This window comes from Bubalus kerabau, unplaced genomic scaffold (assembly GCF_029407905.1).
Source record: "Bubalus kerabau isolate K-KA32 ecotype Philippines breed swamp buffalo unplaced genomic scaffold, PCC_UOA_SB_1v2 scaffold_40, whole genome shotgun sequence".
In the NCBI taxonomy this organism is placed as follows: domain Eukaryota; kingdom Metazoa; phylum Chordata; class Mammalia; order Artiodactyla; family Bovidae; genus Bubalus; species Bubalus kerabau.
In genome coordinates, this window is record NW_026577894.1 from 3002016 (window position 1) to 3016916 (window position 14901).

Sequence of the window (14901 nt, forward strand, 5' to 3'; positions counted from 1 at the left end):
AATTCCCTCTATTTTATTAAATTTGTCAAAAAAAGGTCTTGACCAAATGAGTTTGGTTAGTATTAACCAACCTTATAGAAAGGCGATGGTAAACAACAAATATAATTATCAAGACAATCACCAAAGCTACAGTTCCAGACCCGATACTGTGGGTAATACTTTGAAACCATCCTCGTGGGTCTAGCCCAGGTAATTTGTTCAGCTAAGGTTTCCAAATTAGGGGAAGAGGGCAGATTTTTAGAAAAGGTTTTAAAGATTTTCTTTTATAGTAATTGTACATTCAGAGAGGCATTATCACGTATATTTTGTAAATGAAATTTGATTTGTTCCCAGTTGTAGGCACTATGATTGACGTGAACAGGAATAACACAAAAAGCTTAAAGAAATAGAGGAGTTAATACAAGTATACAGTTTGCAATTAATACAAGTTACAGAACGTAAAAGTCTTATTAAATTGTAAATTTTCTATGGCTATAACAAAAGGAAGTGGGACACAGGCCTGTATAAAATATGACTGACTGTAGCAAAAGAAATAGTTACCATGACGACTGGTCCCTATGAAATGTCCAGTCCAAGTTCCAAGTTCTTCGGTGCTCTGATGCTCGCAGCAAGTTTCCAAATGGCCCATTGTTCAGACCCACTCTGTTTATCGAGGACGATCTTAGGAGGAGGTGGGGCTAATCCACGGTCAAGCCACTCAAGAAGTCGTTTGTCATAGTAATGTTCCATCATAGTGTCAGTGACCTTCCATATCACACACAGTGTTGTTAATATCATCTGAGCAGTCAGATAACCACATACCATGGGGTCCCCAATCAACAATTGTATGATTAGCCACAAACATTGATTTTCTTGATTTGGTTTGACATTTGTCCCAAGGAATGGGAGTATAAGTAAAGTTTTTATACGTAAACCCTTTGCATAAAGTTCTTTGTTCTTTCCCTAACTCTTTCCCTAAAGTTTCAGTAGTATAAACATGGTTTACAGACGAAGAAAGGGCAGTAAATAATCCAAGCAGTGTCTGAAAGTCTTCTTTTGGAGGCAGGACGAAAGCCCAAGTTTGTCAGCCCAAATTTGTCGGCTGACGTTTATGCACAATTTTGCTGGGCCCATGCACAAGGGAAGGACTTCATAGCCTAAAGAAAAATTAATTAGTTTTCTTTCCTGCCCAGGGTGTGAAGGCCCTTTCATGTACTAGGGGAGAAAGCATATGTATAGAGTCATTAGTTGAAATGATTGGTCCTCTCTCTGTCCATTCGACCACCTGTAATAGAGGGGGGTTGGGTGTTAGTTTGAGCTTGAGCAGGGGGAGGCACAGGCCAAAAGACTGAGCATTGCCAGGAGAATGTATTCAGGACTCGGAGGCAACCCTTGTTGAGAGACCAAATTTTCAGCCTGATTAGTAGGGCTTTTATTTGTCTCCAAGTGAGGAGATCATCGGGGTGATGCCGCCGAGGGTGGTGCTTTCTGGAGATTTTTGGAGCAGACATGGCCTGTATTGGAATTTCTTCTTCCTGGGGTTCTTATTTCATCTCCATTTTGAATGCCGGGGCCCCCCTTGGGTCGAATCTTAAGAAGAGGTTAAAAAATTTAAAACAAATAAAGCTGTAGTAACAATAGTTATAGGTTTAGAAAATGTTAGAACCTAGTAAAGTCTGCTTTAGATAAGGAAGACAGTAGTGTACCTGTGTATTCCCCTTTTAAAATTTTTTTTATTTGTAACTTTAGTGTGTGATGTGTTTGTTTTGACTATGTCTTGTGTCTGTGGATTATAAGGAATACCTGTAATATGTATTTATTGATAGGTATTACAATTTTATGAGGATCGGAGCCAATTAGAGTTTTAGTCCTAATTCTTCCACTGATAACGATTAGAGCAATTAAATCAAGGTCGGGTGTAAGTGACTTTATTTCCATAAAACGGGTATAGATCCATTTTACTGGGTGTTCTTGTTGGGCAATAAGTCCTGTGGGAGAATTAGAGGGGAGTATAAACAATTCTAGAGGTAAATCTATTTTGATGCGAGTAAGAAATTGTTTTTGTAATTTATTTTGCACCAAACAGAGTTCTTCTCGTGCCTCTTGAGAAAGTGAATGAGGGCTATTTAAATCAGGATCTCCTTTTAAAGTACTAAATAGACTATTCAGTTGATAATTAACAATGCCTAAAGAAGGTCTAATCCAATTAATATCACCTAAGAGCTTTTGAAAATGATTTAAGGTTGATAATTTATCAGCACGGATCTGAGTTAGTTCGGGAGTAATGTGTTGCCTATTAACAACGAACCCCAAGTAATAGTAAGGTGTAGAGGTTTGAATTTTTTCAGGGGCAATGATTAATCTAGAGTTTTTAAAGCATAGTTGAGCTACATCAAACATGTGTTCAGTGTTTAAGATAGATGGAGCCGCAAACAATATATCATCCATATAGTGAATAACAAGAAAGTTAGGAAATTGCTTTCTCACAGGCTCAAGGGTTTTGGCTACGTAGTACTGACACATGGTGGGAGAATTCATCATCTCTTGTGGCAGTACAGTCTATTGGTACCGTTCATGAGGTCTAATATGATTAGGAGAAGAGAGAGAGAAAGCGAATCTCTATTGGTCTAAAGGGTGTAAAGGTATATTAAAAAAGCAATCTTGTCCTGGTTGCAATGCACCCATAGGTTTCACAGATGCACTAACTTTTCTAAGGTCTGTTAGGAGACGCCATTTGTTAGTTTTTTTTTTTTATGACAAAAATAGGAGAGTTCCAAGGAGAACAAGATTCTTCAATATGTTTTAATTCTAGTTGTGCATCTATAAGTTCCTTAGCCGCCTGTAATTTCTGTTTCGTGAGGGGCCACTGCTCTGTCCAAATAGGCTCGTCATTCTTCCAAGTTATTTTAATAATTGTATTGTTTGTTAAATGAGCAGTGGCCCCCAGGGAAAATGTGGGATGTATATCTCAGTATGTCATATCTTATATCTTTTTATTAAAAGCATATATCTCACTTTTCCTTAGCAACTATGAAGTGTCTTGTATATTAGCATTTTATAGATTGGTGAATATATTTATATTTATATATATCAATATATTATACATTATAAAATATATTTATTAATCGTTTAAAATCTCTTTAGTTTTTCTGTAAGAAAAACTTTTTGTAAGAGGAATTTAATGTTTAGTAATTAATGTTTTAAAATCTTATTTTATTTGGAAATGACCTAGCTGTTTAATAAACTTTTATTATTTAGTTTTAGTACAACTCTAGAAATTTAAGTTATTCTAATCCTAAGAGACTATTTTAGATTACAATAACAGATTATAATAATAGATTATTCTATTAAAACTATAATTACTTTTAACAGTTTATCCAAAAGTTTTTATCTCATACATATATATATCTATATATATATCTATATATAGATATATATATATATAAAGAGTTACCTTTTTGTTGACAAATTTAGTTTACCTTAAACCTAGGCATAAGAAAAGTATTATATAATGTTGATGACTTAAGACATGTCTTAATTAGATTAGCAAACAATTATATTTAAATTATATTCATATTTAAATAATTATATATATTTAATATTTTTCAGTTCACGTGAATTTGAATTTAAGTAGAGCTCGTTAACTTCATAGTATCTAAAACCAAAGCTGGTATATCGATGGCAACACTGCCAGATGTTGAGGGTTTCAGGTAAAAGATGGAATTTGTCTCAGGTTTTTGCTGAAGGGGACGTGGGGGGTCCCTGCTTGCAGTTTTCTGGAATAGGTTTCCTTTCAATGCCAGATTTAGACTTACAATCTTTAGCCCAATGCATTCCTCTACTGTAGCGAGGGCAGATTTTTGGAGGTCTTTTATCTTTATATATTTTTCTTTTCTTTTTTTTTTAAGCTTTCTTAGGGCCATCCCTTTTTAAATGGTTCTTATTTCCACATGTAAAGCATCCTTTATTTCCCTTTCTTAAGGCAGCAGCTATTGTTTCAGCTACCATTTGCATCTTTTGAGTTTCTAATCCTAGATTGCGACAAGCCTTGAAATAATCAATAGTCCCTTTCTCACGAATTGGAGCTATAGCTTTTTGACATCCCTGATTTGCATTATCACATAATGCAAGTAATTTGCAAGTAATTAAAGGTGTTTTAATCAACATGGTGTGGGCATATATACTGTCTTACAAGGTAGTTATTCTCAGCAAAGATAAAGATTAAAATTCCAGACTTACAAAACATAGGCGATCCATATTAAAGAGAGAGAGAGTTGTAAAGCAAATAATTTCTCTAGTTGCCTTTTGGCTTCTCCAAATACACTACGGGAAATAGCAGTTTCTAATCTAGCTAAAAAATCAGCATGCATTTCCTTAGATCCCTGAACTTTAAATAAGTGATGAAGTAAAGTAGAAAAGTGATGGGGCTTTCCAGCCTTTTTACCCATGTCTTAGTACTTACTGGCCTCAATAGGCCCTGCGGTCACTCCGTCCAAGAATCTGCCTACGTGTACCAAGTCCCTGTTCTGGGTGCCACTTGTTGAGGTCCTTTAATGGACCAGAACTTGGTGGTCCGGAGTTGACGATAAGAAGGCAAGGGACAGAAAGAGGCTGATACTCCTTGGCTTATGCAGAAAGCCAATAAAGCCCCCGACACGGGACTTGCTCTGTTCACGGAGGCCTCAGGTGCCCTCTCAATGGAGTGAACACACAGAGTGCCTTCTCGAGAGGGTCTTAGAAGCCCGGGCAGGAAAGTGAACTCAGAGAGCCTTTGCAGAGCTCCAAGGGATCAGCCTGAAAAAGAGAGAGAGAGAGAGAGAAAGAAAGACACGGGGACCAGAGCTCTGATGGAACAAAGGTGTTTTAATCAACATGATGTGGAAATATATACTGTCTTACAAGGTAGTTATTCTCAGCAAAGATAAAAATTAAAATTCCAGACTTGCAAAACATAGGCGATCCATATTAAAGAGAGAGAGAGTTGTAAGCAGTCACTTTTACCGTATGGTTCACAAGAAGGAAGAGGGTACTTATCACTGTATAGAAAAATTAATGAAGGAAATGCCTGGATTCTTCAGCCCGCGGGAGAGGCTTGCCTCTCCTCTTAATTCCTGAGTATTCAGGAATTAATAAGGAGCAGAGAATTCCTGACAGATCTAAAACAGCACACAGGAAGCCTCCTGTTAAATGCATCCTGACATCCCCTCAGGCCACTCTCCTTACAGGACTTGGGCCGAGGCCAAGTTCTTCCTTGTCTTGGCCTTTGCCTTGGGGTTGCAGCACTGAAAAAGCGCCCACAGGCGGGCCCTGCTGCAACCCATCCTCGTGGATGGGGGCAGCCCCCCACTCGGGGGCAACTGCTGTTTCACGGCAGGATACCCACCAATCTCACACTACAACCACTGCTATTCACACTATGACCACCGCTCTCACACACACTGCTCTCACACACCACTCTCACACACACCGCTCCCACACTATGACCGCTGCTCTCACACTATGACCACTAGCACCACTGTCTCAAGGAGAAATGGCATGAAGGCTCTGCCTCCAGCACGTCTCCTACGAGCCTGGAACCGGAACCCACTCAGTCACAAGGGGCTCTGTGGTAACAGGGGGGCTGGGCTCAGGCCCACCTTCAAGGGTGCAGAGAGGGGGGACTGGCTGCCAAAAAGACGACAGGTGAGTGTGGGGTGCGGGAGAAGGAAGGCCGTGCCCGTGGCTCAGGCCCCCAGTCAAACATGACCCTGCAAGGTACTGGGTCACAGTCGAACCGACCAGTATGAACTCCTTCAGAAACCACCACCCCTGGGAATGAGCACATCTTCTAAGTGGGCTTCTGCCCCCCTTTAAGCCCCAAACAAGCCTCCAGTGAGGCTACTGAAAGGGCACCCATGAACTCAAGGGCGTCCCCAGAACCCACCTGGCTGAGGAGGACTCACCACGCTAGTTGCCCCTCACTCTCACCCTGAGCTCGGTCCTCCCTGACTGACTCCCTCACTCGAGCTCAGCAAGGGCTTGACCAACCTCGCTCCAGGCACTTAAAATGAACCCACAGTGGGTACAGGGGGTCATTCAACCTGCTGTGAACTCGCCCTTTTAACTTCGACCCTGGGCTTTCAGACGACTCTGCCCCGTGGGGGCTGCAAGGTGGAGGTTCAGGGGTGTCCCTGCCTCGAGCCGCGACAGCCAGCGCCTCCCAGAGCCCACCAGGTGCTGCACCACCCTCCGTCCCCGAGTCTCCCACCCCTCTCCTGGCCCCACTCCCACCCTCGCGGCTCTCCACTAGCCAGAGCACAGGCCACTTGCTCCTGGCTCAGCCTGGACCTCTGCTGTCATTTGAGGACCTCGGTCCCCAGGGTGCTTGGGGTCCTATATCCACCCATCTCACGAATTACACACTCTGGGAGAGACAGAGTACAGTTTGGGGTCCCACCTGCAGTTCACCCTGAACACGTTCTCTCTTTTTGGCTTTATCTACTGGAGTTCTCTGAGATGTGTTTTTAAAACCTCAACTGTTGCTTTCAAAAAGACTGTAAAATCACTGTGCTCAACTTTAAGAATAAAATCTTCATTTTCCACCTTAAAGTGAAACTGGAGGGAAGACTAAAAGCAGTCATTTTTCCAAACTGAAATAGAAAACCCACATGTGACCATGTCACAGAATACAGGTCACGTAACCCCTCCCTCCTCAGCCTTGGCCTCCACCACCAGCAGCCCGTCATCGCAAGGCCTGCCCTGGGCCGGCAGGGGCAAGGGAAGAGGGGAGACCGGCTCCTCTGTGTCCAGGCCGTGTGGGCTGCTTGCTCCACCTCCTTCCCAAGTTCACGTGGCACTGAAACAGCCCGGGCAAGCTGGGGATTCTGACCAGAAACACAACCGTGGGTACTAAGCAAGGACACCTGGTTCTTGTTTTCCCCAGTATCAAAGTTGATCAATACAAGTACTGTGACTGTTACATGTGGCTTCAGATGACAGAAGACCCCCCAGGGTGTCCCCACTTCCAGTGACAGATGCAAGCAGCTTGTAGATCAGCCTACCAAGAACTAGAAAAGCTAAACACAGTTTAAAAAGAGGTCCTTAGGCAGCCACAATCCAAGATTTCAAACAAAAGGGAAGCCCAGTGAGGGAGCTGAAGACTGAGAGGCCCGCTCCTTCCCTCGGGCCATCTGAACAAAGCCGACTCTGCGAAGAAAAGGCAGGAAAAAAGTCAAGCGGAGGGGACTGGATAACACAGCTCTGGACGGTTCCTTGGGCTGGGAAGACAAAAATTTGAGTGCAGGCCTAGTGAATCAGTTCGGATGTCAGAAAATGGACCCATCACTCTGCCCAAACTGGTTGAGCACTATCTGTCACCTCGTGGTGCTCAGGAGACAGATGGTGGGCTTCAGGACCTGCTGAGAAGAGGGCGGCCCTGGGAGGCAGCCCAGGCTTCCAGATGGAGACGCGGGAAAGCTCCTCCCTGGGCTCGGGGGGAAAGGTGGGTGAAGGCTGCTGAGACTGAGCTTACAAGGAACCCCCAGCCTCAAGTCCATCAGGCCCTGAGTGAACAGACAGCTCTGTCCCCACTGGAGGTCTGTGTCAGAGGAGACTCTGGCGAAGACAGCATCACTCAGAACCTCTAGGGTTTTCCAAACATAATGTCCAACATGCAATCAAAAAACCAAAAGAGGGTGTAACAACAAACAGGACCAAGAGAAAAAAAAAACTGAACCAGATCCAGAGGTATCAGATGTATATCAGCATATCAGAGGTATGCTAGAGGTATCAGATGCAAATGTCACCTGTTGAAAAATATACTTGACAAAAGGAAAAATTTCTGAGAATCAAAACCGACTCTCGAACTTTACAATAACAGTGACTGAATTTAAGAACTCAGTCTCTGGCCTTAACATCACATTGGACATAGCTGAAGAGATGATCAGTGAACTGAAAGATGGGTCAGGTAAAAAATATATATAAGAGAGAAAAAAAGGATAGAATATAGTGAAGGAGCCCCTTGTTAAACTACGTTGTTAAAAAGTATAAATGGGGACTCTCATGGTGGAGAAAAGAGAAAGGGGAATAAGAAATGCCTCCAGGGGTTGAAACGAAAGACCCTCTTGATGAAAGTGAAACAGGAGAGTAAAAAAGCTGGCAAAACTCAACATTCAAAAAAATGAAGATCATGGCATCCGGCCCCATCACTACGTGGCAAATAAATGGGGCAACAATGGAAACAGTGACAGACTTTATTTTGGGGGCTCCAAAATTACTGTAGACAGTAAAATTAGAAGATGCTTGCTCCTTGGAAGGAAAGCTATGACAAACCTAGACAGCATATTAAAAAGCAGAGACATTATTTTGCTGACAAAGGTCATTTAGTCAAAGCTATGGTTTTTCCAGTAGTCATGTATGGATGTGAGAGTTGGCCCATGAAGAAGGCTGAACGCCAAAGAATCGATGCTTCTGAACTGGGGAGTTGGAGAAGACTCTTGAGAGCCCCGTGGACTGCCAGGAGATCCAACAAGTCACTCCTAAAGCAAATCAGACCTGAATATTCACTGCAAAGACTGATGCCGAAGCTCCAATACTTTGGCCACCTGATGTGAAGGACTGACTCATTGGAAAAGAACCTGATGCTGGGGAAGACTGAAGGCAGGAGGAGAAGGGGACGACAGAGGATGAGATGGTTGGATGGCATCAATGACTCGATGGTCATGAGCCTGAGCAAGCTCGGGGAGTTGGTGATGGACAGAGAAGCCTGGTGTGCTGCAGTCCATGGGGTCGCAATGGGTCAGATACTGAGCGACTCAACTGGCTGACAGGGACAGTGGCAAGAGTTGGTTCAAGAATCAGACCACTGACTCAAAGATGAAACCACACATTGGTTTCAGCAGCTCTGCAGGTGCCTAAGGCAAGAAGAGCATGTTCAAGCGCTCAGAGGAAAAAAGGTGTGGCTTTTAGTGGCACAGCAACACTGAGAGCTGACTTTCCAAGAACAAGGAAGTCAGAAGATAATGGACTGGCATCTGTAAAATGCTGAAAAACAAATAACCACCAACCTGGAATTCTATACTCAACAAAAATACTCTTCGAAAGTGAAAGCAAAATAGAGACTTTGAGGGCAAATGGAAATGAGACAACTCATCACCCACACACATGCACTAAAAAAATATTCAGGCAGTGCTTTGGGAAAAAGAAAAGTAGTCTCTGACGGAAATATAAAAAACAAGTAGAGACCAACAACGAGGTAACTGTGAGGGTAAATATTAACTCTACAAAACAATGATGTTAACGCCAAATATATATCTAACAGTTCAAAGTGTAACAGTGACAGGAGGAAACAGTCGAGTCAGAGAGGCAGTAAAAGTACTAAGTTAGTCTTGAGTGTAAAACACATGCTGTGTCTGCAAATGCGCACCTAACAACCTGACAGAGGAGCACAGAACTAGAGAAACACTTCATAGCTTTAAAAGAAGGCAAGAGCAAAGAACACAGACTAGGTGGGACAAACAGAAAACACACAGCAGCATGGTGTCTACACACTGAATATCAACATTATAAACAGAGCAAATACTCTCATTAAAAGATAAAGTGTCAAACTGATTCCAATGAAAACTGTACACTATTCACAGAGCTACATGTTAAGATGGAATATCTTTTAGACAGGTGAACCTAAAAGATACCTAGGCCAACAAGGACAGAAAACTGATGTGGCAATATCACTGTCAAATAGTCTCTAAAGAAAGAAGCATTATTAGTGATAAAAAGGAGCATCTCATACTGACACAAGTTCAGTCTAGCAAGAAGATGAGGATTCTAAATTAACATAACCTCAAAATATCAATACATAAAAACTGACAGAAATAAAAAAGGAGTAACAGCCGAGTTCATAATCCCAGTGGGAGACGTTAAAGACACATCTCTCGTGGAACGGCCCCCTGGTATGTAGTCACCTGCAGCAATGAAGTACCTGAAATGCGGCTGGCTCTACAATGAGATGCGCTGCAAGCCTGAAACACACACTGGATTTTAAAGACTTAGCATGAAAAAAAGAATGTGAACTATTTCATTAGGTTTTATCATGTTGATTACACACTGAAATGATATTTTATGTGTGCTAAAATAAAATATATACAGGTAATTTCACCTACTTCTGCTTTTACTCAACGTGGCTACTGGAATCTGAATTACATGAGTGACAAGCCTGATCTGACTGATACACATGGAACATTGCATCCCACTGATACATATTATTTTCAAGAGCCCAACGAACATATAACAAAAAGAATATATATTGGGCCATTAGGAAAGCTCAAATTATTTCAAAGGACTGAAATAATGCAGGGTATACTTAGGGACTGCAACGGGCTGACGGTTTATGGGCCCTCAAACTTCACCCGGCAGGTGGTGATGATCCTAGGAGGCAGGCACTCTGGGAGGGGTCAGGCCAGGGGGGAATGGGCTCCTGTGCTGCGAGAACAGGGAGAAGCAGCAGGCAGTCTAGGAACCAGGAAACAGGCCTCACCAGACGAGGCACCTGCTGGTGAGCTTGGGACTCTCCAGCCTCCAGGCCTACAAGAAACAACTTTCTGTTGTTTATCAGCTAGTCTACGGGATTTATAACAGTAGCCCAAAAAGACGAAGACAGGGCTCTTCATGGAATTAAGCTGGAAGTCAAAAAAGGGTCACTAGAAAAACCTCCCCAAACATTTGGAAGTTAAATGACATACTGCTTGAAGAATTTCCTGATTAATAATTTTAAAAAACACAATGAAAATTAGAAAATACTTTTCCTTAAAAGATAATGAAAATCTGGCTTATTCAAACTTGTGGGATGCAGCGAACTATGTTTAGAGGGTAACTTAAAGCCTTAAACACGTATACTGGAAAAGAAGGAAGGCTAAAAATCAATTAAGCCTCTCTCCCAAGAAACCAGAAAAAACACCATAGCGAATGAAACACAAGGCAGATGGGAAAAAAAAAAAAAAAAAAAAAGCAGAAAACAAGGAAACAGAAAGCAAATATGAAGTTTCTTTAAAAAGAAAGCCAAAAGTTGGCACTTTGAAAGGAATGATAAAACTGATAAACCCCTAGAAAGACTTATTAAGAAAAAGAGACAAAGCACAAATCACCAGCATCAAGGATTTTTAAAAGGGGAGACAACACATCTTGCAGATAAGAAAGATATTATGAACCACAGTTCACTTACTAATTGGAGAGTCTGCTCATCTCAATAAATTCCTAGCAGGGGGGGAATGCTTTACTGAAATAGACCCAAGAAGACATACAATATGAGAAAATTTTATTTGCATGAAAAAAATTACATCTGAAATTAAAAGCCTCCCCACAATGAAACCAACTGGTTTTGCCAATCAACTCTTCCAAAATTCTAGGGAAGAAAACAGTCATCTCACAGGAATTCTTGCAGTAAACAAGGAACACTCTCCAACCTTGTTTTATAAGACTAGCATAACCTTGATACTAAATCCAACCAGGAAGAAGTACAAGAAAGTAAAATTACAGACTCTGAGTACAGATGAAATAATCCTAAATAAAACACTAAGAAATAAAGTCCAACTGAAGGAGAATACATTGAGATCAGGTTGGGGTTGTTTTAGAATCACAAAATTTTTAAAAGTTAAATCACCACATAAAAGAAAAATCACCTGTTTCAAAATCTGCAGAAGATAAACTTAAGAATTTTTAATGTAATAATTTTAGCTCATGACTAAGAAAAAACTGCTTAGTAAACTAACAGAGAAGAATTTACATATTTTGATAAAAATATCTACAAAAAAGCTAATATCCTGTGTGATGGTGAAATAGTGAAAGCTTTTCCTCTGATAATTGGACAGAGACAAGGATACTTATTCTCACTACTTCTGTTCACCACTGTACTGGAGATCCTAGTCCATACAATAAGTCAAGAAAAAGGAAAGGGTTATCACAGTTGCAAAGGGGAAAAAAAGAACTTATTTGCAGACATAATTGTGTATACATAAAAAAATACAATTAGAATGATTTGAAGTAAGTGGATTTACCAAGGGAATATAGAAAAGTCAATTCTATCTCTATTAGGAATTTATAATGGCACTGAAAATATCAAGTTATCTAATTAAACATGTGCAAGACATACAGCAAACTATAAACTTCTAAGATAAATAAGATCTAAAAAAATGGAGAGCTATCTGTATTGTGTTCATGGATTATAAGAATAACATAAAAGGCACACACACACACAGAGTTAATCGTGTGAGGCGATGCGTATGTGGGGCAATCATTCCACGACGTCTATGGGCATCAAGTCATCACAATGTAGACTTGAAATACACAAAAAATGTATCTGTCAATGACTCCTTAGTGAAGCTGGGGGTCTAAAATCAGCGCCTGGCACCTGGTAGCTGGCAGGTGTGGGAACCCGGGTTCACGTGCAGGCTGTACACACTCTTAATCACAGGTGAGACTTGAGGCAACCCAGCAACTCTCCATTTTTTTCTCTGTTTTGCTCTGTTCCCCTTGCCATTTGTGTTTAACAGATACCCAGTATCGAGTGAGCAGCGTCAATGCAGCAATAACGTTTCCCCATCTAAGGCGGGAGCATGTAACACCAACAGACTTCCCATCGCCCCGAGATAACTGGGGTGCCCCATCACAACAGAAAGCAAAGAAACACGACAGTCCCCGAGAGAGAGCTGCCCCACGGCAGGGGGAACTAGGTCCACCAGACGTCCCAAGGGGACCCCCAGGGGCTTGGAGCCCAGGCTGGGCCCCTCAGCTTGAGGCCACACTTGCCTTTCCACCATTCTGGGGGTCCTGGCAGAAGAAAGCCAGGCCAAGGAAGGGGGAGGGTGTGGCCGGCCCGTGGGACTCAGGGCAGGACTGACTTGGGTCTGTGCTGGGCTCCACGTCCAGTCACCACCCTTGGAGTGTACAAAGCTCTTGGGATCATTGTAGGTTTTTGGCAAAAAAGCAATGGAGCTGAAGTCACTTAGGATGGCTTTTAAGGAAAAAAATCCTCACTGAGGATTCCCTCAGCGCCAGCCTCGGCCCCTAGTGAGATGCAGACTCCTGGTCATCCATGGCTGTGCCCGCAGCCCACCAGCTCCAGGAAAGGACTCCGCCTTCTCTTCTCTGTGTGCCATGAACCTGCACAGTGGGCCTTCAGAACCTCAGGAGACTCACCCCACCCCCACTGTAGCCAGAACCCTCCCCAGGCATTAAAACAGCTGTGGAGTCACTTTGGCCCAAGCCCTGGTTACGGATCCCTGGAGCCCACTACAGCCTCTACAGCATGATTAATCAGGCCCTTTATACACAGATTCCTGCCTGTCAGATCTGAGCTTTGGATTCATGGTCAGCTCTGTCCCTCCCGTGGCAGCCAGGTGGGCCGCAATGCAGACAAAGGAGCTCAGGAGCTGAGTGTCAAGGGAAGCACTGAAAGGACAGCGATGGATGCAACCTGTTGCAAACTGAAGGAGGGTCCCTGCATGCCTCAGAAACGGCCTCTGGTGTGCAGGTGTGGAGGAGGGCTCCCACAGTGCAAAGCAAAGAGAGGTACTCAGGGGCAAAGGCTCTTGGCCTCTCCGGTAGCAGCTCCAGGTGGTAGCTCGTGAACAGTGGACAGCCAATGTGGTCACATGAGCGTGACACTTATTCCCTAACAAAGAAAGAGAAAGGGGGCAGGGTGTGGGAGTACCCGGAGGGTGTGGTGGGGGGGATGAAGAGAGGTGTCCCTCCTCTCTTCAGTGCAAATTGCTTTTGTGAGTCTCAGAGCTGCCAGAAGGCAGTTACCAAGTCAGGTCCCCACAGTATCCAGTGTGGGCTGGGTGCCTTAGCCCCCGTCACATGGACAAGCCACACCACATGGCTTCCTTGAGTTCTAACAGAAGATCTGGGGGGTTTGTCTAGGTACACACTTCCTTACTGTAGCTGTGTTACCCACTTCTGTGAGCCCCCGTTTTGTCCTCTAGATAAAGGACATCAATTGCTACCTTAGCAGGTTGCCAGCTTAATCCCATGAAGACTAATTAGGGTCTACAATTAATTAATCCTACAATTAATATCTGGCCTTAAGAGATATCAATGAATAGCTGGCCTTAAGAGATATCAATGAATAGCTGGCCTTAAGAGATACTGGGCTTCCCTGATAGCTCAGCTGGTAACGAATCCTCCTGCCATGAGGAGACCCTGGTTTGATTCCTGGGCTGGGAATGCTGAGCCGCTACAGAAGGGACAGGCTACCCACTTCAGTATTCTTGGACTTCTCTTGGGGCTCAGCTGGTAAAGAATCTTCCTGCATTGCAGGAAACCTGGGTTCAATCCCTGGACTGGGAAGATCCCCTGGAGAAGGGAAAGGCTACCCACTCCAGTATTCTGGCCTGCAGAATTCCATGGACTGTATAGCCCATGGGGTTGCCAAGAGTTAGACACGACTGAGGGACTTTCACTTCACTTTCAAGAGACATGACCTGAATCCAGATTAAACTGGAGTCTCCCAGTGTCATCTGGCATTTCTTCCCTGAAGCCAGCCAAAATTCACATAGGAGCATTTCCAGGGTCTCCACGTAGCCAGCTGGACAGAAAATCCAGTGTGGTTCAAACAAGCTGACAGACAAGCAGGAGAGGACTCACGGGCAGATGGCCTCCCTCCGGTCTCAGGGGAGCTCCGGGACCACAGCAGGAACCGGCGCTCTCAACCCCCGGGCTCAGCAGCGCCCTCCTTCTCAGGCCGGCGGCTCTGCCCTGACGGGCGCAGGAAGGCCACCAACTGCCCCAGGCTGAACTCACTCCCCTCCCAGGGCTGTAGCCTGACCTCACCCGGCCTCACCCCTTCCGGCAGAACCAGCCCTCCTCTTCCCTTGATTCCAGTGTGAGGCCCGGCCCTGGGCCCTGATTGGTCACCGCCCCAGTCCTGAGCCACTCACGGTGGCCAGGGAG

At 43.6% G+C, this 14901-nt stretch overlaps 1 long non-coding RNA gene across 2 annotated transcripts; it reads right to left on the reverse strand.

Moving 5' to 3' along the window:
• Nucleotides 1–1155: 1155 nt before the first annotated feature.
• Nucleotides 1156–14877, reverse strand: LOC129640757 (uncharacterized). Of its 2 annotated transcripts, none has more exons than XR_008708960.1 (2): nt 14792–14877; nt 1156–1264 (listed from the first exon to the last, which is right to left on the reverse strand). It is a non-coding gene; the product is annotated as an uncharacterized LOC129640757 (long non-coding RNA). The 2 variants fall into 2 exon arrangements; XR_008708959.1 differs by lacking the exon at nt 14792–14877 and adding an exon at nt 14596–14780.
• Between the last annotated feature and the right edge of the window lie 24 nt (nt 14878–14901).